The 26,642-nt window shown below is 38.8% G+C and overlaps 1 long non-coding RNA gene across 1 annotated transcript in view; it reads left to right on the forward strand.

Annotated features, from left to right (window-relative positions):
- Positions 1-18,567, forward strand: part of LOC148051002 (uncharacterized) — a 144,487-nt gene extending 125,920 nt beyond the window's left edge. Inside the window, exon 3 of the long non-coding RNA XR_015700623.1 lies at positions 18,524-18,567. This is a non-coding gene — a long non-coding RNA (uncharacterized LOC148051002). The remainder of the gene's footprint in view (positions 1-18,523) is intronic.
- The last annotated feature ends 8,075 nt before the right edge of the window (positions 18,568-26,642 follow it).

Raw genomic sequence — 26,642 nt, forward strand, 5'->3', positions numbered from 1 at the left:
CTCCCAGTTCCCTGGTTTCTCCCTGCTTGCTCCCTTCCCAGGGTGCAGCTGAAGACAGCTCCATTGGTGCTGGTTAGACAGAATTATCAGGAGTAAATCCAAATATCATTTTTGGCCAGACTTGTTTAATGACAGCCGATCTGTAATATTTGTATTTTGCAAATCTATCCATGGTCATGGCAGAATCACTTTGGGATACCCATGGGATGCTATTTTCAAGTCTTTTTTTACTAGAAAAGGAAAACTCGTTTGTTTTTTCTGTTTTACAGGGAGGCTTTTAACTGGTGGTTGGGATTTTTTGTTTGTGGTTTGTTGTAGTTTTGGGTTTTTTTTTTTTTCCCTCCAATGTACAGAGAAATGTTGCTGTAGACCAGCATCTGTTTTAAGTTAGTTTTTGACCTAGTCAAAAAAACTTCATCCATTATATGGACAAATTGCTGATATCCAAATATTTTATTTGATTAATTGACTGAAGGCAAACTTTTTCTTCAAAATACTGCAGTTTTTCTTTAGAAGGAACACTACAAAGTGCAAGTGGATTTTGAGTAATCAGAATGCAGTTTAGCCAAACAAAGTTTCCATGCTTTTTATTAATATATTTATCGCATGCAGACTATAGTTTACAGAGGCTCTCTGTAATTGTAATTCATATAAATATGAATTTTATTTTGTGTAACACCTCTGAAGTAACCACTTTTCTTGCCATTTGAAGCTCTCTCCATTAGACACTTAATTTCCACTTTGTTTTTCAATCAGAGTGGCTGTGACTCTTTGAAAAGCATGAAATCTCTAAATTATGGAATCCGAGCACTCTGCTTTCAGCCCTTGATGCCGGGGAAGCTATCTGAATACACAAAATTAGAAAAACATACACAGAATAGTTGTTTAAAATTCACAGCTGTCAACGTCGACTGTTTTGTGTAAGAGAAAGAATGTACGAAACACTGAGTTAACCAAATAGCTGCAGATGGATTGGCTCTCCCTGCCTTCTCCCTGGGCATTGTCTGCAGGCTGTTGTGCAGGGCTTCATTTGCATGGCAGTACAAAGGTCCTCTGTTGGAGACCCTGCTCAGCATCTCCCCAGGCTCTGCCTTTAAAGGGGCCTTCCTGGCCACGGTGGCAAAGTTTTCCCTGCGCCGCTCTTGAGGAACCAACAGAAAGCTGGTGTTTTAACCTAACGTTGCAGCATGAAGTGGGGGTTTCAGTTAGGACGAAGCTGGTGGAAGACACGGGGGCTCTCACTTTAAGGAGTTATTTGAAGAAAAGCTGTATTGGAGCAACAGTGGTTGTTTATAAGAATAAAGTTATTTGGGGGTATTCGGACTGCTAGCTTTTTATTTATGCTGTATGACATGACGGAAATGGCATCGGTGAACATCAAGTATCAGAATATGTAATTTTGTATGCTAATTATAGCATGAGCTTTCCCACCAACACTGAGGAAATGCATTATTTATCATTTATTCTGCTTCAGAAGTCATAAAGCACCTTTAAAAACAAACAACTGAATAAACCCGATTACAAATGTCTCTGAGAATCTGATATATTATAATTAAACTATTAGTGGAAGTATCAACTATATTTTGTCATAAATATTATCCCCTAATAATAACTAATTCTGGTTAATTTTTCTTCTTCCTGCCTATTTCAGTAATATTCTGTGGCTTGTATAGCAAAAGGTGTTCTCCAAGGACTAAATCTTGGGTGCTGGAATTACCTTCTGCAAATCTTAGTCGGGGTAGAAATTTGTAGAGAAACTTAGCTCTGCCTTTCTCCTTGTTTTTGCAGAGACTCCGACTTCTATTACAATAGCCAAAGGTTTGTCAGCATTTCCAAAGGGCTGTTTTCAGAGATTTACACCTTGTTGTAGGCTGAAACTTGGCAAACAGGATTGCATGCCTGAAGGGATTTACTGTTTAACATGTCTGAATATTAACATGATTAAGCAAAAATTGGATTACTTTATTAACCATAACTTGATTAAAGAGTGATTAGTCATTTTTATGTTTGAGAATAACAGCCTTCTGCGTTTGGTGCAGCAGAAAGGAGTTTTTGCTGCTCGGAGGTTTTTTGCTTTTGTTTAGAGCATATTTAGTTTCTAGCAGTGCATCCTGCATGCAGGGAGCAAAACTAGAGCTCAGATTAGAACCTGACACACATTTTTTTATGCACGTTTCACCCCACCCAAATGAAACCAAGCCAAAGAGATTTTTCATATTTTCAAGTCCTAAGACTTGCCTAATATAGATAAATTTTCCAAAAAAGGAAAAGTGTTTGTGAGCAAAGTATTTTCCTCAGCTTCTAGATGTTCATGCAAATACACATAAACATCCACAGTGGTGACTTTTAAAAGCGCAGTATTGGAGCTAGCCTGAGAAAGAACACAGGCTGCTGGTTTGAACTCTGCACCAGGAAGGTTTTGCACTAACTAGTGTTAATTATACTTGGTACTTGCAGCTATTTACAGTGTTAGCTAGGATGCAGAAAAATAGTGGTGTTCTCATTTAAGAGTTTTTTTTTATTTGATGGCAAGATTTGATCTATTTTAGTCATATTCTATTTTGCAACAGATATTTGTGGACTGCATGGCTCCTAGCTCCAGTGAAGTTAAGGGATGGTTTGCCATTAGCCTGAGGAATACCAAACGTGTGCACCTTTTGTTGGTTTCAGTGCTGGGAGATAGAGGTTAATAACGATCTTCAGAGCCATAGCAAAGCAACAATAAGTAAACACAAAACTTGAAAGGCATTTATTCCCTTAAAATATGAAGTAAAAACATTGCAGTTAAAGCCTGGTGAAACTATTGTTACAGTGGTTAAAACCAGCCTAATTTAAAATCCCAATTTCAAGAAATAAACAATGAAGCTAAGTAATTTAATAAAAGTAACTGCTGAGAAAGACACAGTATTGATAAATTTTTATCATTACATGTGCCATTGAATTTTAATTAGAATTTAGCTATCTTACATAGTAATTAACTCAAATGAGAATTCTACACAAACTGCTCTAGAAAAGGAGTGTTCATATATGCTAATGACTACTATGCGTGATTAAACATTGAGAAAATAAACTCCAAATGTATGCTAATAAATGGCAAAATTTACTGTGTAGAATTAATATCTAACAGAGGAATGGAGGGATGTTTCAAAGAATGTGTATATTGTATAAGTCAGCACATTATGTTTCAAAACTTAGGGCCCTGCAAATGGTGTCACCGCAGTCACTCCCTTTGTATGAGCAGCTCCACTGAGATAATGGAGCTACCTACGCGAGCACCTTCCTACCATGAGTTTGGAAAGCTGAGCTCTTATGAAATTACTTGACCTTGGAAAATACAATTTTATTTTGTATTTCCCACTTAAATATTGTATATAATATTTAATCCCATATTATACGTAATTCCCCCCCAAAGGATCTGTAGTCTTTTTCCTGAACCTTTGGTATGTTTCAGATAGATTCCAAGAAATGTAAAGCTAAAACTAATTTATTTACATCCTGGTTTATTATAATAGGTGGCACTGTCAGATCCTGATTAATTAAACAGTGATTATTTAGCCATGTCGGTCTAGAGCTGCTATCAGACCTCATTTTTGTTGTTGGTTGGGGGGGGTGTTTTTGTCTGCTGCAGGCTCTCACTAGGGATGGGCAAATCTGATGGGAGAGAGAATTGTCCCCACAAATCTGCTCAATTCTTGCTCAGGGAGAACCAAACTCTAGTCTATTCAACAGGCAGAAAAAAGTTGCTGTGCAGCTCTATCACGTATTTGCTTGAAGAAAGAGTTTTGTGAAGCGAAGCAAGGGTGGAATGACTGTTTTCTGATGTATGTTGGACAAGAAAAATTAATCTGTGCGTGGTACTTGTTTTGGCTGTGCTTCAGAAGGCATCTCTTGTGATGTCACCTGTAAATAGCCAAGAACTTTGACATCGGCTCTGTGTGAGGCTGTTTAAATAAGTGCCTCATTTATAGAATCCTGCTGCCTACAAAATGGCTCCAGTGGAGTTATCCCCATGCCTGAGGAGAAAGTTAAATAATGAAACCCCAAAGAGTCTCTAACTGGAGAGAAAGAGTACAGGAGGAAGGAGGAGAGAAGGGAAAGCTAATCTACAACCTCATCCCATCTTCTGATTGTATAGGATTCGGTAGTTAGAAAAACAGAGCATAAAGCCATAGAGATATGAAACTGTTAAATAAGTACTGTTGCTGCTTGAAACTAAGCATATGATTCTTTGCTGCTGGACACCTTCAGCATTCTGAAAGCAACTGAAATGTTTGATCTTGCTTCGTTAATTATTTGTAATGAGATTTTTACAGATTCTGAAGATCTGGAGAGACTACGTTATGCAAGACTGAGGCCCTGCTTAACACTTGCACCTCTAGTCTATGTCTATCCTCATAATGTGTACGTACGCACATGGGTAATTATGGTCATTTGATATGATTTGGAAAATTTGATAGTCTATTTCAGATTCCCACTTATAAATCTAGAGAGCATAAAATCCATTAATTTATGTTTGCTATGAGATACTTCATTGCACAGTTGTGAGTCTGGACACAGAGGAGATGATGCAGAAATGATTTTAAATGTGCTTTCTTAAATCTATCCTTTCAGTGTAATGGAATCTTTTATTTCAGTCAGTGGTTGCAGTTTGTATGTAAACATAAATTTCCTACATCTTAAAGCAGTGCTAGTCAGTGGGGTTGCAAGTTGTAACCCACCGGTGCCTTCATCACATTGGGTGCTGGTAACTCTTGTTCAGTACTGGTAATCTGGAATACTTGATGGTATCCGCATGTTATTGTTGCTATTGAAAATAAAAGAAGAGTTTTCCCAAAATACCCCATGAGCAAGCACATACTGGACAAGTTTATGCATCCTATTGTTATTTGAGCATTCTGATGTTAACCACCAGACAGGATACTCTTTTCCTCACTAGGATGATCGCCGTGGTTATGGAGTGGAGTAATAACCATTTATGGCAATAGAGTTAGCCTTCTGTCAGGAATATTAACCCTGTTTGATTGCCCTGCAAACCGGCGGTGCTGATTCAGCAATGTTCACTGTCATGTTGTGGAAGAGGACTTCTGAGGACTGTTTTGAAAAAAAGAACCCAGCAGGAATTGCAGCTACTGACTGCAGCGTGTCAGTGCATCCTATGGTCTTTTGGGGTAGATGAAGGAAAATTAGCACCAGGCAGTTTACCGGAGGTGTGTGTAAACCTAAAGAGCTAGCTCCTGTGTGCTCCACATGGACCTTCAGGAACACAGGACACTTATTATCCAATTGTTGTTATTGCGTCAGTTCCCTTTTTCAAGAAAATTATCACTAACGTTTTCTGGCTGCTCAATACTCAAGGGGAAGCTTCTTTGTAACTTTTGGTAAGCTTTCTGGGATTTCTGGCCTCACAAATGTAAAGTATCAGTAAGGTTAAATATAATCCCTTTCTTGGTCCTCTTGCTGTTACATAGACTGGAATATTTTCCTCTTCTGTGCTGTTCGTTACGGAGCAGGGCACCATTTGCAAATGCAAGAACTGCATTTGGACAATTACCTGACCCACAATTACAGGAAACGATGGATTGTTTGTGGCAGCCAAAACTGGTGGCTTTGACTAGAAGAAGCACGCTTAGCAGAAGGACTGGTTTTCTATTAGAAGACGACCTAAATTTGATAGTTTCTGAAGGGAGTCACTGTCTCTGTGTGTGATGTCATATGAGAGTACATGTTACTGGGTGTGATTCTGCTTTTTTTTCTTGCATGTCCAAGTATTAATTGGGAACCATACTGTTCAGTTATTCACTCTGATGCATCTTAAGGTGTGTAGCCACCATTTCTCAGTTAACATGCATAATTAAGTTGGTAGTTATACTTGTAATTTGAGACAGCTCAAAACAGAGTTGATTGAGCAATATAGGTATAGTGCTCTGTATTCATAGAATCATAGAATGGTTTAAACTGATTTTCTGAAAAACAGTCTCTAGGGTTGTTAGATTTGAAGGTTTTTTTTTAAAGAGATATTTATAAATACATGTATAAAGTATGTGCATTTAAACTTTACTCCACGGCCAGTGCCTTTTGTTTTCATTTGCTATTGTGAAAGCTCTGAATGTAGCTCATCTACATTCATCCCAATTAACTTTTAGCTGCTTAGCTCACGTGTTGGCAGTCGCGCAGCCACAGCAGCCCAGCACTCAATGTCGGCTCATTATCCAAGTTGCAGACAGACGTTGCAGCCTGTCTTCAGCGCTGTGCTATTACCAGTATCATTGAGGGTTTAAAGCTAGCTTGAGTACACCTGCTGTCCCTCTCTATAAACTCTGCTGTACAGACACTTTTAAACAACCTTACTTTTAATATGGAGAAAGGTATTCACTGTGTGTGACTAGGAATAGTACATTTTTGACCCTGTACTTTACAGCACTAACACTTGCTTCCTTTAGCACCACCTTTATGTGTATTATTTAGCAAAGCCTTAGTCTTAGTTCATTTAATTTGTTAAGCAGATTTTGAAAAAAAAAAAAAAAAATTATGGATCTTGCTTATTTTGTTGTACAAAGCTTCTAGTTAGGTCAGGCTCATCCTTTGGGATTTTAATTATCCAGTACAGACAGCTCACTAGTGTTACTTAAAATTATACACTTTAAAAAGACATGTTCAAAATAATGCTTTACAGACATGATTAAATGTTAAAATATCTTTTTTTATAAATTAAATATGGGTCCATGGAAATTTTACTCACATTTCTATTGTTCTTAGTATAATTTCTGACTGACTGACTTCGTCAGTGGTTTCTGACAAAGACTTAAAGACTAACACCAAATTCTTAAACGTGTCAAACAACTGTTGTTCATAAACTTTTTTGTTATTATGGAACACTTTCTGCTGTCATCTGTGTTTTTGTTAAACAAGAATGATATCTCTTCAATTTTAATTTATTCATATGCTAAATAAGCTTTTCTTTGCCTCAGTTTCCCCCATCATGAAGACAAAAGGTTTACCAGTGCAAGACCACAGTAGCCTGTTATCTTAAGTTTCATGCTCTGTAAGCAATAGAATACAACTGTGTACTTGCCAAATAGCTTCAAAATGACAGGTTACAAGCATCAGGTCAAGTAATCAAAATGTTATAGTGTATATTTGCTACAAATGTAAATATATCAAGTATCTTTAATTGTGTTGTTTGCAGTTAAAGTAACCCAACACCATCTTCTCTGGATATTATTGTCTGAACATTTTGAGTAAAGCTATAATAATATTTATTTTTGGTTTATGTGATGAACAACAGTCTTAAAACTAATTCTGGTGAATTAAGAGTTGTATTTCTGGGGAACTAACTACCACTATTTGACTGCTGTTGTAAAACTTTATTAGGCAATACATCTGACCTCAAATTGGAAATTTGTGTTGGAACCAGTTTAGGAAATCATTATAGCTCTGTTGTTAATTTTATATTTGTCTAATAAAACACAGCAGGAATTACATGACATGTGCTAATGCAACTGATGCTAGCTGCTAGACGTGTTTTTAACTACTGTTTTCTACCTTGTACAGGCACAGGATAGGAGGAAACTAAATAGAACTTAGTAACAGAGATGACTTTTTTTTTTTTTTGCCAGCAAATTGCTGTTTCATAGTTTGTGGCTACTTCTGGGGGGAGGTCAATGTTAATATTACCAAATATATATCTGTATATACGTACATACATGTATTTGTAAAGAAAAATATGCATCACCATGATGTTAAAGATACAGATGGGATGATTATATTATTTTGCTTTCCAGACTGTATTAGGAGCATCATTAAATTCCTAATGATGTTACCTGACCAAGTGACTATTCTGTCTTGTTTTTGGGAATGAACATATTAAAAATGGGATAAGGGAAGATTGGCTAACGTGAATGCAGTTACAGAAACAGAAATGACAGTACCTGAAGTGAGAGGAAAACTTGAAGGCTGAATATCATCAAATTAAGCATGCCAGAGAAGCCCCACTCCAAAACACAGAATGAACTGGTACCTCATATTGCAGATCTGATCACATAAATTTCTTAGTTATATCACATGGAGAGAGGACTAGTATAAATACAGAATATGAAATATAGTATCAGTATTTAAAAATAGAGGAGAGGAGCAGAAGGGATTTGAAAAATCACAGGTTTTTGAGTCAGATCTCAGTAGTAAACCAGCTTAAAAAAAATTGGAAAGAAAGCGTAATTGAAGGTATTGAATTAAATGCAAACTAGGCTAGTATGAGTTTATCCGTGGTAGATGGTGCCAACCTAACCTGATCTTTTTTTTTTTTTTTGGTAAGGTCACTGATTTTTCTATTTACTTTTGTACACAAAGAAAATGTAGTAGATCTGATCTGTCTGCAATTCAGTAAAGCATGGTATGTTGTCCCTTGAGAAGCATAGAGTTAAGGTGGTGAGGATGACAAATGGTATGGGCTCTGTAAGGTGGGCAATGAATAGGTTGATGAGGGGGGTGGAGAACACCACTCCAGTACCAGAGAAGAATAACACTGTGCAGGGCCTGTTACCCCATGCTGCATGTACATAAAAGCTCTGCCCCGTCCTGGCCTGGGGTGGGTGTTTCTGTTTTGGGCTTCCTGCTCTCAGAGAACTTAGCTCTACCTTGGGAGGCTTCAATCTGCTCAAAGCTGGGACAGGTCTGTCCCTAGGAAAGCAGTTCTTTACACATAATTTTGTAACTTCCATCCAATTCATCTTTGCATTTTCTCTCAAATTGTCAATATTGACTATATTTGCCCTTTTCTTTAGCATGGTGTCCAGTCCCATTCAGTTAGAGCAGTGAACCACGATTTTTCTCTTTTATGGGTGTTAAATACAGAAAAAGAGGTACTATACATTTAGTGACCTCTGGTTATGTATGGCTTATCCTGAGCCATATCTTTATCACTTCTTGTCCGGATTATCGTCACTCTCATTTTAATAGCCTTCTGGCAGTTTGTAGTGTGAGTGTTGGTTGGCTGCCATATTGATCCCAAGAAAGAAAATTTACATTCGCATATTCACGGTTTGCTGCCTGCTTTCTTTGCATTACCACTTTGTGCATTCTCAGCACTTCTAAATACCAAGGCCGTCTTCATTCATTTGTTCATTCATTCAATCACTCGTTCATACAGATCTAGAAGTGTAACTTAAAGTACCAAGCACTAGCCATGCTGGATACAGTCTTTGTAGAACCTCGGTCCATTTGAATGATTAATTTTTGCCCAAATGAATGAATGAATGCGTAAGCTTGGCAGTAGAAGAAACGTGGACTCTATTCTCACTTTAGCCCTTCTGGGGTCAGTAGGCAGTATTAACAGGGTTTGTTTAATTTACATTACTTATTAGAAGGCTCTCTTTTCCTTGTTGCTATTTAGAAAATGAAGACGTGAACACTGAATTAAGAGTGTTGGAAAGAATGCTCCATAAAAATTTCAGCTATTTTTGAGATTTTGACTCATTTGTTTTTCATCTGTTCAGATTTAATTCTATTTTTAAAAAGCTTGGTCTCTACACAAAGAAAAAAGAAGGGAGGAGGGAGAAGTGTACATTGACATACTAAGTGAAAAACCTCAAGAAAAATTACAGTAAATTAAAATTTATTTCCCAAGGGATAGAACATATTTCAGTGGGATGAAGAAAGAAACTAATAGACTTTTTATGAACAGCCATTTTTATTTAAAGAATAAGCTTTCAGGCAAATATAGTTCTGCAGCCTCCTGAGGATAGACTTTTTTTCTTGTTAGGAATAATACCAATTAAAAAGTGAACAATTAAAAGCACTGAAAGTTTGTCAGTGTGTACGTTTTCCATGGAGCTGTGCTTTCTCTCATGCTGTTGCTTGCTTAACATGCTTTGTACTGCTGGTATAGCGTGCAGTGCATCTGTGTTTCCAGTCTGCAGACAGTAATTAGTTAATGCTGCCAAACATAAATGAACTGTGTCTGCTAATCTAAAGTACTTGCTAACAACTCAAACCTTTGGGGGGTATTTTACAATTTTGAAAGGATGCAATTTGACATTTTGGTTTCTTCTCACCTGTTGCTTTTTCCCTGAGTATCTCTTTTGGAGGAGGGGAAAGGTTTTTTTGTTTAACTCCAGGTAATACCAATGATCTTGCACAGCACACGCCGACTAACAGCACAACTGAGAAGACAGTGCTGCAGTGCAGTGCATATGTGGAAGTGAGCAGACAAGTGAAGAGAAGAATGTAAAGCAGCTTTGCTGCCGAAGAAGATGTAAAATGAAACGTTACCCTAAGGAAAGGCAGGGTTTGCAGGGAGAAGTAATCACGGACTGAGCAGAAATTGGTTTTTTTCAGCCACTGCAATTTCCCCCTCAACTTCTACTAGCTCACACTTTTGCATAGGTCCTGACTGTATGTCCTCAGCTCTGTTCAGCACGGATAGGCTGACACCTTGTCCTTTTAGCCTCTTTTCCTGCTCCACAGGTTGGAATTACTCTTGTCCCCTCAAATTTTTTGAGTGAATAGCAACAATGCAGATATTAGACGAGCAGTCCTTAATCTACCCTCCGATTCAGGTCTGTTGTATTTCTTGGACCTAATAAAGGGTTCTCTGCTTGAAAATGTGTCCCCCTTTTAGACAGTATAATTTGTTTTCATAAAGGATGCTATTTCTTCCTTTAAACCAGGTCTCTCTCACTACCATTCTTATCAGGCATCAACTCCCTGATAATGATACAGATGTTAAAAACCATCCCACTTTCTAAAAGACTTTGAACCCACGAAATCTACAAAACCACATCTAATTAAAAAAAAAAACCCAACCCAAACAACTATCTTGCTTGTTTTGTTGCGGAGCAATAGACACTTCAATTCCTTATCTTCCAATAGAAAAAGCTAAGAAACTGCGATGTTCTGGAGATGTCTCCTAGCTGTTAATGGTCGGCAGTAGCTCACAGAAACTCATATTTTTTGTTGTATGAAACCAGACCCCTTTTGAAATATTCATTAAAATAATGACGTCATGGTTTACTTCACAGTTCTATTATTTATCTGCCTAATTATATATTCCTTTCGATATATACTTAAGTATATTTTTCCAGCTTGAAGAAATGTGACTGTGTGTACCATAAAGGAGTTTCATTGGGGTACAGGTAATTATAGGAAATTTAACTTGGTATTTAATTCCTGTGTATTCTTATAGTTCCTTCTGTTTTTAAAGGCAAAGCTACTTGGTCTGATTTATGATGGCAGTGTGGAGTTTTGAGGGTGGAAAAAAAAAAAAGACATTTTTGTTCATTCTAACCACATGGTTCTCAAGTCCTTGAAAATTTCAGTTGCGTTAAACATTGAGGGTACCACCATTTTTCATAGATCTCCTTGAAAATCCATTTTATTGCACAAAAAAAAGAGATGATTTCACAATGTTACATGTTTAGAAAGCTGAATGAAAATACTCCGTAGCTAATCTTGACAGTTCTAACTTGGAGAAAAGCCAGCGCCCCAGAACTAGCTAGTGCATTTGTAATATGATCCAGAAATCAATACACATGACCAGATTTTCCAGTCCACCACGCTTATTTTGCAAACCTGTCAGAGGTCTAGATGGAAGCATTCCCCATGTCAAGGAGACTCTCTGATGGCCAGAAGCTGGTGAAGATGGTATAGCTGCCTCATATGCCAGTTGTCTTATCTCCTCACTGGGAAATAAGCATCAAAAGCATGCTAGCGCTAAGAAAGGCTGGAAGGGTGGGTCTGTCTTGCATTGCCCCAGATCCTCTCCATGTCTGTGCTTTACTGTGGAGGTGATGCTAGTAGCAGAAATTAAAATGTGTGTCTGTTAGCTTAAACTTCTGAAGGGATGCTGCATGCACCTTCTTCTCACCAACATGAACAGAAATATCTATGTCATGACTGCGCTTCCCTAAGCAATGTTGAGACGGTGCCCTTCCAAGGTACGCAGGCAGGGACAGCGCAGCGGAATGACTTCCCTCGGTAGGGCCTCTCTCTAACCCACCGTGGAGTGCAGTGTAGAGGAGCTCACATTAGTTTTAACCTGTGCTGCTCTCCTCACCTGCACCCCTGGCCTGAGGTGGTACACTGCTTTTGGTTCCAAGAGAGGAAAAGCTCTTGTGCCTTATTTAACTAGAGACATGCCCTATGGGAAGGGGTAGCAGAGAAGCAGTCCCTGTATTCAGAGGATTCATTGAAAGCTTGATTTCCTCAGAAAGCTTTGCGTGGCAGATGCTAGCATTCTGTGCTGGGAATAACCCATATGGGTTTTTGCTTCCACATTGCTTTTCAAAGCTGCCGCTTTTTGGCAGTAAGATCTGCTGACTTTTCTGAACATCTAGCAGCCCAACTGGAAGACCAGAGAAGTGGTTATTGTGCGTGCACAGACATCGTATTGCGTGAATTTGGGTAACGTTGGATTTGCCGTGCTCATGCAGGTCGAGTGCTCACATGGACTGTGACAAACCTTTCAGACTGACCAGTGTTGGCAAGTCTGAAGTGTCCCTGTAGTGTTGGCAACTCTCCTTGCTAATACGCTGCCTGAAGGTATTGGGAAAAGTTCTGTTGAAGCTGAAGCTTTTGTGAAAGAGATGATATTTTATGGAAGGACAAAGAGTTTGGGAAAAACACTCTTGCAGAATTTAGCTCTGCTTTTTTCATTTGCTTGTCTAGACAGCCAGGGTACTTTGCTTTGGACTGCGCAGTTTTGATGGATTTTAATCCCCAAGCTATTTTTGATTCCTGGTCACATTTATGACATATACAGTCTTAGCTTTTTTTTTTTCCTAAAGATGCATGCATCCATAGACTTGAATGGGTGTAGGAAAGATAAATGGCTAAGGGAAAAGGAAATTAGTCTGAACGTTCTTAGAGCAGGAGCAAGGAGACTATATGAAGGCAGACTGTGTGACAGAGATAAAAACTAAATGAAAATTAAGGCTCAAAAGGAGGCCTGGCTGATAGGGGGGAAAGGAAGTCCAAATATTTTCAGATAATACCCAAAAGATGAAATGTAAAAAATGCTCCATTAAATCCCATTTCCCCTTTACTTTGATACTTTAATTTCCCATTTCACTTTCTTTTACAATTTCCTTCTACCATTCCCATGATACTCACTCTCTAGTGAAAACCTACTGTTGCAAATCATTTTCCGAAAGACCCATCCTTTAGCCCAGTAGTATTTGGTGTCTATCCATTTAGATTTCGATACATATCAGAACACAGAGCTGACAGAAGGGTTCACTTCGCTTTATAAGTTTGTGGCTGGAAGTTCAGATGTGGGCAGCTGAAAACGGTGAGGTACGTGTTCTTCAGAAATATAACGGCAAAACTGGGATGTACAAAATGCAGACATGCTTTACATCATCATGTGGAACTTAAGTATCTCTACAAACAGCTTCAGTTGTTTAATTATTTTCATTTTGTTGCAAGTTTCTTTTACGTAACGATAATTTGTCCACTCAGATTTATGTTATTGCAGGCTTCAGTCCAGCAAAGCACTTAAGCACTCGATTAACTTTAAGCACATAAGTAGTCCTATTGCTGGATTGGGGCCATAATAAAGGAAAAGAATGTTTCAGGAGAAATTGCTCTTTTGGGGGGCTGTTTTTTGTTTTGTTTAAAGCGTCAACGGCACAGTTTATTTAGCTGCCTTTTAGACAGTAATCTTATTAGCAAAATTGGCAGATTAAGAGGCTATTAAACAAAACCTGTGTGTTTTCACATCAGTTAAAATCTGTACTGTATTCCCTTGGAATACAACAATTGTGTTGTGCAATAACTGGATTTTAATGTAACTAAGTCACTTAAGATTGCATTAAAACACATTTATTAAATTACTTGGCTGCTTTAGACTGGTGGGTTGGAAGTTAAAAATCATTTTGTCATTTACTTATTTGATAGAAAGGTTTCTGGTACTAATAGAATAAATAACCTGTTTGCTCAGAATTCACTCATGAACAAAACAAACCAATAACTCCAGTTTCTGAATATTAACATTGCTGGCAGTCACTTTCTTTTCAAGTTTGTTAAAATTGTACAAAAAAAAAACCAACGAAGTCTTATAGATAGGTGCTGCTATATGTGTAATACAGATTCATTTACTTTGACAGCTGATGTGTTTGTAATAGTTGTAGAATGGCTTCAGTACTCGGACCTGCTCCTTTCATATAAGCAGGTGACTCCTACCGTTTATTGATGGTTTGGGGGGATGGTTTGATAGAAGAAGTTCAATTGTTGCAAAGTAGTTTCTCAGGTCTTCTGAAGTTTTTTATTGAGTGCTTTGATCTTTGTTCTGCAGATGTAGAAACAACACTGCCTACAATCTGTAGGTGTTCCCTGCGCTTTTTCAACTAATTGTTTTGTGCATCTCACAAGATGCAAATTTACCCAGATCTGTCTACAAAGAGGCTTCTCTCCTGCCTGGTCTTTTTTGTAGAGAGTCTAACGACGTTATTTTTACCCACTTCTAAGAACTGATTCTGAGCATATCTGACATGCCTGCTTGCCTTCCCGACTCCCAGACGTCACCCGCTCCCTGCCTGTGTTACAACATCCATCTTGGCTCGCATGTGGGACTGAACCAGGAAGGAGACCAGCTCGAGATGGAAAACAGCATTTCAAAGCAGGAAAGTCCCCTGTCTGTACAGCGGACACCGAGTGCCATATACTGATTATCCACTTTTTCCGCAATGATGTACATTCTGGTGGGCACAGTCTTGTAATTATATAGGCATATTCACTCCACATTTTAAACTAGACAGCCTGGGTATTAGTAGCTGAATAGCCGCAGTGGCCTGGAAGCTAGGGAAATATGGAGGTGGTCAACTTGAGGTGAGTTCTGTGATACGATAACTCTTATCTGAGTTAGCTGATTTTAAAAAGTGCCAACATGCCCATTCTAGATAATGCAATTGGTAAGTGTTGAAATAACCAAAACTAAGGACATCAGATGCTTCTTCCTTACATATGGACTTAAGAGGTGAATAGCTTCTCGGCTTTCTCAAGTATCATTTTACCTTTTTATAAGCTGTTCCTCATGCTTTAGTACATTTATGCAACTCTCTTATTTGTGAGGAGAATGCTTCCGAATCCTCTGGAGAATCAGAACATCTCATCACTTTTACATCCAAATTTAATTTAATTGCGTTTCTCAGTTTTTTTAAGATGTTGGATCCTTTTCAGCAATCCTCTCACCTAACGCAAATAAATTTCCACTTGAATTTGATGTGAAAAATGCTTGAATAAGGAGTACTGTGAAGACTCAGTTTTCATCCCTCTATGTCATTAATAGTTATTAACTTGATTTTCAAAAGTGCTGAGCACCTGAACCTCTTAGGAGAGATTAGCACAGGAACTGCTGATACTAAATTCCTCCTCTGGAGAGTACACAATATGTCAAAGTCATTGAGAGGGGCTGGGCATAAGGAAAGCCACTTCTACGCTACGCTCCCCTTCCAAACTGCTCAGTGGCATGAGGAAGAGAGATATAAGTACTGTCAGCAAGACCGGGTGTGATTTCTTGCATATTGGGAAATCTTCAAAGGGGCTGTCACTCAGACAGGGTGACTCCGATATCACTGATGGTACTGCATGCTTCCATGCACACTGTTTGGAGCTTGGTGACTCCTCATCTGGTATTCGCAGTAGATCATGGCAGAGCACGATACTTAGGGGTTAGGTTGCATCTGTTCCTTTTAAAATAGGAAATGCAAAACCCTGATGTGACACTGAAGAGAAATATTCTAGAATATAGGAAACTTTCAAAGTTGCATAGAGTTCATGCTCGTGTAGCATTTGCTATTGGTACATTCTTTGTTAAATATGAATTTTAAAACTGCTGTGTTTGGATGCTTAATAATGGCCATTGCTGCTTCTAGCCTGTGGCCTGCAAAAGATTCATAACGCTTTTCTGGAGGCTTGATGATATGCCAAAAATTGTGACACTGGTGGAATCCTGTCCCTGGTGAAAAAAAAATGAACAAAACTCAGACTGGCTTCACTTAGATCACAAAATTCACCTTGAATTCAGCAGTGGCAGAAATGTAGTGTATATCATGGACTAGCTAAAATAGGAAAACCAACCTATTTCATTTTATTCAACTTTCAAATTTTGTGCTCAATTTCCCTGCCCTTTTGTTGTTTGCTGTCGTTGTTATGTATTTTGCTAGTAATAAACTGGAACCATAAATAACTACACCCCAAATTAAGTTCATTTCCAAATTATTTAATATAACTTTCATCAGAAATGAAGTTTTCAGAAGCTTGTTATAATGTAAAATATGTTCACATAAATAAGCATAAACATACGTACTCACATGTATGTCTGTGCATATATACGCATAAAAGTATATAATGAATCTAGATATTAGTTTTGTTTCTTAGAAAAGAATGTCACAATATATTCAAGATGCAGTAATGTATTACTTTTCTTATTGCTTTAAAAAGCCTTGAATTCTTGTAGAATATGGTTTAGTGGGTCAAACATCCCCTTTCCTCTCATTTATCAGCCTTTTGATCTCGTGTCAGTTCTAAATGTTGGCATGCTTAGGCCGTAACAGTGTGCTGCAAGACCACAAAAAGGCATAGTTATATCTTTAAAAACTTATGGGCATCCTGGTGCTACATCCCAGCGTACCTTACCAGATGTGGTATTGAGTTCCCCCAAGTCTTCACTACCCCTTTGTCTATTATTTTTTTTATAGTTTTGTTCTGCATTCCTTCCACTCAGTCTCAACTAGATGGAAGCCTGTTAGTTTATTACTTACATATGTCTGCACCCTTTTACCTCAGCAGGGAAAGACAAAATATTGAGGAGGACTGTAGGTTTGGGATGGTCAACTAATCCTTCCCCACCTTGAACTAATCGCCAGGCTGATGTGTTATTGTGCTGAGCTCTGTTCTTCAGTGCACTGCCAGTGGGGTTTCAATTTGTAGAAGCATAAACAGATACTAAAGTAAAAAGAATGGTGCAGTGATTTGTTAGCAGAGTTCAGATCAAATTATCACAGTGGTCCCCTGCTGACAGTCCTAACAATTACCTCCTTTTTCTTGGTCTTTCAAATGTTTTCTGTTTCACTTATGTCTTGGTAAATAGTGTGTTTCTCACCGTGTTTTATTTATTTACCTACAAAAGGGAAAGAAATTGAACCTTCAACTTTCATTCAAATGTCTGAATTTCTATATATTTTGTCCTAACTTAGATGCATTAATAAGTTTTTTGTTTTCTTTTAAAAAGAATAAATATAGCAGCAAGGTAACGGAAAATGGTTTCAGCTTTCTACTGCATATCTGCTTTTATAAAATTTTTTACCTCTTTTATAGCTTTGATCATGACAGTACAGATCTTATTGAAATTTAAAACCTTTTGAGAAGAGCAGCTACTAAATAGGAAATGAATAGAATTTTATATACATTAAGCCAATATTAGTAGTTTAAAGCATTTGAGACCTATTTTGAAATGAAATTGGGTGCGTGTCAGTAGATATTATTCCCTTTTTGTGGAATATAGTCAGTTGATGTTCTGTACAAGTTGTCTGGAATTAACTCAACATTTGTTTCCACTCTTTTTCTTCCCTTTCTTATTTTCAACTCTTGACTTTCACTCTTGCATAGTTACATTTGTCTGCTTCTTACAATTCTAGTGGGACTGATTTATCATCATTTGCTAACATATCTGTCTCAAAATCTGAGCTTTGATCAGCTTGTATTTTATAACTTACATCTGTTCTACGTTTAACCTTTTGTAATGCTGTTTCTCAAAAATATTATCTAGTATAACAAAAGAATCATGTTAGTCTAAGCATTCTGTTAAACCTAAAGAAAGCAAATACTACATACCTGTCTATTTTGCCGTATTTTTGTTACTGTTTCATAGTCTCTTTTTCATTAAATTTATAAATCTGTCACACTAACTTTTTCCTGTGATTGTTGCTGAACTATAAACTCCATCTTCCTGTTCATTCTCTACTCCTTTTTTTCTGCAATTACAGCTGCTTGTGCTTCACAGCATTCCTACCGGCAGCATCACTGCTCTGGCCTATTTGCTGCTGCAGGATCCAGCTCTGGCTTCCAAAAAAGTAAATGCAATGATTAAAAGTACTCCCATAGTGGGCTGCAGGGGACAGCAGAAAGCTTCTTAGTTTTGAATAAAACTGGACTAAAAATTGTGTCTGGGACTAACTCACTGACATTAATCCTCCCGCAAATATGAGTCCTTGAAGTGAGATAGATGGATAGTAGGTTTGGTGAAGCACTGAGACAGATCTGTATATTCTGTTGCTACCTAATCTGTCTTCGAGAAAGGTGGTTTCATTTAAAAAGACTTACCTTCAGACTGACTCTGTCTTGGGTCAGACTGAGTAGCACCCGGACAAGAGTGAGACATGGACAAGACTAAGGCCTTTAGAAAGTTGTAAGTTGTTCCCAGGTTATAAATAAATGAACCTTGCCTAGCACTGATCAGGCTATTAACAGGGATGAAATAATAAAACACTTCTGCTCAGGATTTTTTCTCTTCCTATTTTTCCTTCCTCAGATGTAAGGGGGACAGTCAGCTTTACTTTGCTTCACTTTTGAGGGAAACATAGCTGTCGCATAATGGCCGTCAGCAAGGTAAGACTGCCTCGTGGTCCCTGCGGAGAAATGCTGCTAATGCCAGACTTGTTCTCTGCACTGATGTGACCCCACCACTTGCCTGAGAATAGCCTCAGCTGTTCTCCAGTGTTTAAGCAGCTTTTGAATTCCTTAGGTAAGCCAGTCCACAGCCACAGATAGTAAATGCACAAACTGCCTGATCCTGACTGTTTTGGTGTTTGGATGAATCTGGCCTGAGGACCCACCAGAGAAGAAATACCCACAAAAATCTAAGTAATTCCAACTCACACGTCTTTCCAATGCAGTAGAGACTTTTAATACAAACGGAAGGTTTATTGGCATAGGGGCTGAATTCAGTCTTGGCATAAATGGATTCAGGGGGAGCTATACTTGCTTGTAACAGCAAATTTTGGCTTCAGGAGTGGAGATATAAAGCACTGAGGAGCTATAAATTTTGAGCCAGCAAGGGCATTACAAAAGGCAGAAGAATAACTGGTATGGCATCACTTCCTTCAAAAACATTATGACCTATGGAAAAAGATTAGTTACTTTTTCTGCAAACAGCTTAGAAAACTTGGGCAGGTATGTTGAGAGTATTGAATGGATCAGTGCCAGCAAATACACCTGTGTAGTGATTAATTAGAAACAGCGAACCAAAGCATGGCCTTTCAGGTAGAAAGTAGCATACAGTATAATCAATGTATTTGGAATATGTTTGGATGAAAGGAGAAAGTGGGGTGACACTCAATAACAGGAGCAGTTAATGAATGAAAGGCGCTGGTAGATCTAGAATAGAAGAGTAATGTTTACTGCTTTTTGTCACTTGAGCCACTTCTCAAGAAAGGTATGCAGCACTGTCCCTGATTTTAAGTACAGACATAAAGTGGCAAACGCAGGAACTGAATTTACTTTTTCTGGATCCTTTCCAGTATTGTAAATACAAGACTAAAGAGACGGCAGTGGACTATTCCCCTGTACACAGATTTCCCTAGTAAAAGTCTACATAGCAGATATTCATCCCATTTCATTTTTTGACCTGGGAACTTGCAAGATTCTGTTCTGCATGATTTAGTCTCAGAAACCATCCACTGTTGCCAAAATGTTAAAATTTGTACAGGTAAATTCTTTTATGGAGTTCTTGTTTGCTTCTATGATATTCTTTCTAAGACGACGTAAATATTGAGATAATTTATACCAGATAGAACATAAACATACTGTTTTCCATTCTCAACCTGGCATTTAATGGTGTTGAACATTCTACCTTATCTCTAGTAAGTTGCCTGGGCTAATTCATTTTTGGTTTTGATGTGCACCAACCATAGGCAGACCAGAACTGCATGTCCCTCTACAACAACCGCAGCTGACTTGTGGTTTTCATGTTGATTTTTATTTTGGTAGTATACCTGCATCTACAACTCGTTTGATGAAGGCATTATAGAAGTACTGGCTAAAAGTTACAGAATGTATTTTTTGTTCAAAGGAGTTCACAAAATGTTTATCTTTGAAAAATGCAGAAGCCTATTAAAGATAAAAAACATAAACAAGTGTAAGGCACTTCTTAAAGTCTTTGACAAAGGTCGCAGGTGTAGGCAGGTCAAAGTGATATCTTGTTCTTCTAAATATTTCAACAGATAGACAGACTTTTGATTGCATTATCTATTAAAAAAATTGCTTTGAACCTTCCGCCAATGCAGACCACTTGTGCTTTCTCAAACCAACAAAGGTTTGGTCAGGAGATAAGAATTTCTGACCATGGAAGGGCAGCTGCTTTCCTTTCATCTTTCTTCTGGTGTGTATATGAAATGTTTGCTCAGCCTGGCCCTGCTATCATGAGGACTTTTTTTTTTTTTTCTTAATCCTCCCTCTAATTTGAATCCTACACCCAGTCTGCAAATAAGACATGAAGAAAATTTAGATTTCAGTAGTGCAGCATAATCCTGCTGGATGCTGAGTACTTCAGCCCCAGTTCAACACAATACCTAGCCTTATCTGACTATGCATACGCTTATCTGTAAGCCTAAACTTAAGCATATGATTAAATGCTCTGATTGATTAGGACTAATGATCCTCACTGAAGTACTAAGCCCTGTGAGAGAAGTTTGTTTTACAGGCAATTTTGCTGTTGTTTTTCTTCTATTGTTACTTCCCACCAGAGGAGGTAATTAAGGAAGTGTTTGTTTTAAGAGCACCAGAGCAATTTCTGTAATTTTTTTTATCTGATGCTTGAAAATTCACTTGTGACCAGTCTTGTGTTTATTAGTCTTTTATTACACATTTTTCTTCAAAAGCAAACATGATCTCTAGAAATTGTGCCAATGATATCCAGGTATGTCTTTTCCTTCTCAAGAAGCTTAATCTATGTGCAATGTTAATGAGAAAAATATTAAAACAAAATGCGTAAAATTGCTTTCTAGAAAGGTTCAATCTATATGTAAATGTAGAGTTGAATACAAGAGAACTGGCTAACAGTATCCTGAAGGAAAGACGGTATTCACGTAGACTGGATTATTATAAATGTATGCTTTCAGATGCTGCTTCCTTTAACATTATATGGTTCCCTAATGAGAAAAATTTGTGTTTTGTTTTACTTCCTTCTCGCTGTCTCTCAGCCTGTCTCTCTCTCTCTCTCTCTCTCTCTCTCTCTCTCTCTCTCTCTCTCTCTCTCTCTCTCTCTCTCTCTTTTCTTCTTAGCCAGCTAAGCCTGGTGGAGTGAGTAGTATCATGAAAACGGGAAGAAAGTTTGAGTTGGAGGTTGCCGATTTTTGTGTGACACCTGGAAAGGATGAATGTAAGGCAGTAACAGGTCAACTAATGATTTATGAGATTTTGACTTCCATAGATGTTTAATAAGGATCTCTTGTCTGCATGCCATATTGCTTGAAACAGTGTGGAAATCAAACCTCAACAAATATGTTTGAACAGGGAAAAGGCTGTCTTTCCTGCGATGTTGGCAAGTGTTGCCTGCACAAACGAGCTTCCTCAGGAAGACTCTGGGCAGGAAACTATGAAGTTCTTGTCTGTGTCTTGGAACAAGACAGTGCACTGATAAGTGCTTTAAGCACTGATGTCTGTAGCATCAGACCAGGAGACAGTAATGAAGGGTAACAACTCCTCCCGTTTTATCCATGAGGAGAGGGAATTCTTCTGGATGGATTTGTTATAAGCAAAGTGTCTCGCTGTCCTGCCTGTGTCATCCTAACCACCACAGTAAACCTTTTGTGGGACTTTACAAAGAAAGGAATGGAGGAAGTTTGAAGACACGTGAAGGACAAGGCAGCAATCAAATCTCACATTTTCTGAGGGCTAAGGGGATCTATTTTCCCTAGCAGGATTCCATAAAGTTTTCTTAGCATTAAATTGCAAGTATTTTAAGCTACTGCGCTCTGGAAGAGGAGCCATGTGCTTTCATGATACTCAAACTTTGATCCTAAGTTGCTGTAAAGCTCCAGTTCAGCAAAATGCTTGTGTGTGCTTGATTTTAAATACATGAATACTTACAGTGACAGAACGGCCAAGAGCAGCATGAAGTCTACTTTGCTTCACAGCTAAGCCAGTATGTAACTTATGAGTATGGTGTATTATCAGTCTAGTGCACCTATTTCTATACAACCCTGCCTTAGAAATGCATTCCCTGGAGTTGGTAGGATTTAAGTGCATACTTAATTTAGGAAAAGCAGAGGAAGGGTGCATATGCTTGATTTATATGCAGTTTATCTTCTGGTAGCCTAAATAACTTCTCACATCCTGATTCAAATTCTTAGGCTGTTTAAATGTTTCTCCCCCCAAGACTTAGGAGTTTTTCTGGAAACACTGCGTTGTTTCTTTCATAAAGCTATTATACTGTGCCTTTCGGATTTTTTTTTAACATCTGTGCATTTAATCAATAATGGCTGAGGTCTTCTTTCCTCATCTTTTATTGACTGAGGACTTTTTGTGTGCCTTGTGTAGGACTACATGTTTTTGCTCTAATGCCTTGCATGTGAAAGTCTATGTGTGGTTATTTTCCAGATTTGTATAAATAATGAAATCTGAGCTAGTTGTTTCAATGTTGAAAATTTTTATTATTGGAAGACAAAATCACTAGCTCGGAGTTCAGAGGGGAATGAAGGTCATCTTGTGCAGAGAACCATGTTCTGTTTGCTGGCAAGTCTGACAGCGGAGGATTATAACCTCTGTGATAGATGGGCCTGGATTTTTTCACAGGGGTAAATTTTGAATAATAGCCCTGATATGGTACCAGTGGAAGCCACAAGAGCTTGGTAATTTACTTCACGCTATGCAGAATCATGAACAATTGAAAAGTGTAAATTAGGAAACCCAAATATTTTAGAATTAAGTCTCCACAGAACAACATGATTTCACTGTTCTTTTTTTTTTTTTTTCCATGATCCTTTGGTACCATTAAGCTTTCTCTGTAAGGAAGATACAAGGTCTGCCATGGCTTTCTTTGCTTATTTTCCTTAACACTAAATTTTTCATAGAAGAATAAATGTTTTTGTCTTAGATTTATCTGTTGTCAAGGCTATCATTGATGATACAGCGTGGCTACTATCTGACATGTAAGGGGATTCTGCTGTTTTAGTGTCAACAGCAACTGTAAGCCCTTGCAGCCTGATTTCCTGTATTACACAGGTCACAGAATTTGATGAGGGTCACAGGAGGACCCCATAATAGCTTTATGTAGACAGAAGCAAAATACCAAGGGGAAAAATTATCATCGAGTGTATTAGTCAAGTGTGTTGAGATCCCACTGCTGGTTCGATCATTTAACGCATGGTTGTATCAGCAGGTCTATAGTTCCAGTGATGGCAAACCTCCAGGAAAAGGTTTGGATGGGGGTTCTGCCTCTCAAAGGTTTGTAGCTCTCTTTATCAATCCTGTCTACATGGTGGAACGTGGTCCATATTAATCATGATAGGAAAATGTGAAATGCTGCCATTATTGCATCTAGACTTGTTGCATTTACTCACTAAGTCATGCATGCACTCCCCAAGTGTTAGTGTTTGAAATAAGTTCAACTTTTGTGATGACAAGACAGCATTTTGTTACTTTTGCAACATTTCAGTTACTGGGATGCATTTTTATTATGCTGATCAAAGAGTCATTGAGCATTGGAAGTTCACATTGGCTGTGATTCTGTCTGACGTATTTTACACTATGTCATGTCTAACCCTTTCTGATGATTAAACATTCATTTGCACTGACCGGGGTGCCTGACAGTCCTACATCATAAAACATTTTATTCAGTGCAAATTAGGATTCAGTACGCTCCTCTGTGAGGGATTTTCCCACTAATGACATATGTAAATAGCACTCATTCATTCTAATATTAAAGGGAAAGGTACAGAAGCATGCAGATCTCGTAATGAATCTGTGTTATACCTCAGATGAAAGGAAAACAATGTGTTTTTCAGATGTTAATTTTGTTATCTGCACTGTGTTCCCCTCTACTCCCTCAAAGTTGAGATACAGAGAATCAGATTTATAGAGCCTTTATGTTCACAAAGACGGTTTGTCAGAGAGGTACCCACGCATGCACACTTTCTGTAACAATATCACTTCCTTCCATGAAAAAAAAGAAGAAATACAGCCATATTATTCAAATGTGACCCCTAATAAACTGGGGTCTTCTTTGTGTGTGTGTAAAACTTTTTTTCCCTTTTCTTTCTATAGCAGTATAACAGTTTTAGCTCTCTAACACAGCCTGAGAGCTTCCGTCATTTTGTTATACTTGCATTTTTACGGCAGCATGCCCATATGTAATGTAAAAGGTACTCTTCCTTAAGTTGATGGCCCTTGTCATCTACCTTGCCATGTTTTGTATTTATTTAATAATTTTAACTTGCTTGGTTTTAAGAAAGCCACAGCAAAAATATTTAACATTTTATGAACGAGTTTTGCTAATTTTCTCTGTCCTTTTATTCCTGAAGGCCTTTCTTTAGTTTTCTTTTTTTCCTGTGGGTTAATGGAGGAGCGGGGCAGGCACAGGCCGAGCTGGGGGTCTGCCCTGCGGCGCAGCTGGGGTGCGGCCCAGGCCTGCGCTGGCACCCCGGGCAGAAGCCGCAGGTGAGGCTGGTCAGGGCCTGTCAGGGCCCGCAGACGGCCATCCCTCCCAGCTGAAAATCCGTAACCTCTGCCAGAGCAGAGCCGCAGGGCGGGTGGCAGAGTGCTAAGGAGCTGGGCTGTGATCGGCATTTTCCAGGCTCTGAGCGCCAGTCTCTGCAACTCAGAGAGGTACAGCCATAAGTAAAGAAAATGTGAACTCCCAAGGGCAAGAAGCATTAAAAGACGCGGGGACGGAGGCCTCCCTCTCACGGCCGCGTTAAACCGAAGGCTGGAGCAAAGCCCCGGCCTTCCCCTCTCTGCTCCTCCCCGTCCGTGCCGTGAGGGCGGGAGAGGCGGGGCCCCGCAGGCAGGCCTGCGCCGCGGCCGCAGCGGGCGTCCTCCCGGCTCGGGGAGGAGGCACCCTCGGGAGAGCTCCGTGCCTCTGGCTGCAGAGGGGTTAAGGGGCGGGGGGGCAAAACCGGGCCCTGCAGCCGCCTGGCGGGAGGAGGGCCAAGGATCCGTCGGCTTTGCTGAGTTTTGTCTCTGAGCCGTCCCTCGCCGCTCGCCCACAGAGCACTTGGCTGATGTGTTTTGGCCCCTCCGTACCTGGATGGCCTCCCTGGCAGCAGGCTGGGCCCTGCACGGGGCATTGAGAGGGAGCTTTGAGTTATACAAGGTGTCTCGTAGCCCAGCTGGCTCCAAATCAGGTCCTCTCCTCATCAAGACTTAATAATGTTTCTGTCAAAGTCAGTGGCAAAACTATTTTGGCTTCATTGGGGAAAAAATAAGCCCTGATTCTCCTAATTACTCTATGGCTCACCTGCTGTGCTGTGGCTGCCTTTCAGTAAAAGGAGGACACTCGTGACTCTTGGTGCTTTATTTATTTCACCTGAAAAGAGTATGAGTTGTCTGTTGTGAACTTTGGCGTTTCCTCCTTGTGCGTTGGAGAAGAGCAATAAATTTGCTTTGAAAAAAAGAGAATTTTTTTCCTTTCTCTTTTAACCAAGATTTAAATGTTTGCATTTAAAAAACCCTGGCTGTTTAATGCTGTTCAACCTCTATAGGGAGAGTAGTTATGAATGGTATTCTTTATTTATTTTTTGCTGTGAGGAATGAGTGGTGGTCCTTCAGTTTTGTTTTGAGCTAAACTTGATGCGGATGTCGGCTATAAGTGGGTCAGGCAGTTGTTGAAGTGAACAGTTGGCCACATATGTGCTAACTCTAGTCTTTTTGGTTTTTGCCAGAGGAAAAAGAATTCTAATTTCTGTCAGTCTAAATTGTGCCGGGCGGTATTATCAGCTGGAAAGACCCCTCTGATTTGACAGGCCCCACTGTATGATGATTAATTACTCCTCAGCTTCATTGGACTTTTCTAATTTCCTTTTGCCACTAGCTGTAGGCAACAAGCGATAAGTACTGCTCTTATTATTTTGTGCAAAGGAAAATGTCTATTACTGCTCTGTCCTACAAGTAATCAGAATAAAAAGACAGCTGATTGGAAAACCTGTGAGATCATTCTGTCTTTATTTATCCTACCCTTGCTTTATTTCTGTGCTGCTTCTACACAGAAGTTGTTTTACACAGTTGCCTGTCAAAATAAGAAGATAAAATCATAAGCTCTATCAAAGTAGTTGACATTTTGAAATTTGTATAATGATTTCATGGGAATTAATCCTCGATCTCCAAATAAATCCTCCTCAAAATGCTAATATAACTAGGAATCTTATACCACAGAACGTAAAACAATTCTTAATCTTCCTTTTCTATTTTGCCATAAATTTATTATATTAGAAAGCTGCCTTGTTGAGAAAAATTATAGCATTATCACCAAATGCAAGAAGAGTAAGTACTTTACGTAACACATTATAATAATGATTTTTCTGAGACACCGAATGCTCTAAAGTATGCCAAGAAAAAGGTGCAGTACTAAGAACTTCTCAAAGACTTCACTGTTAGAGATAAAAATGGAAGCTTGCAACTTTTATATATTTGTTTTTAGTGAATCTTTCCAAATC

The sequence above is a fragment of the Nipponia nippon genome, unplaced genomic scaffold (assembly GCF_047370975.1).
Source record: "Nipponia nippon isolate SJK-2023a ecotype South Korea unplaced genomic scaffold, ASM4737097v1 scaffold_7, whole genome shotgun sequence".
NCBI classification, from domain to species: domain Eukaryota; kingdom Metazoa; phylum Chordata; class Aves; order Pelecaniformes; family Threskiornithidae; genus Nipponia; species Nipponia nippon.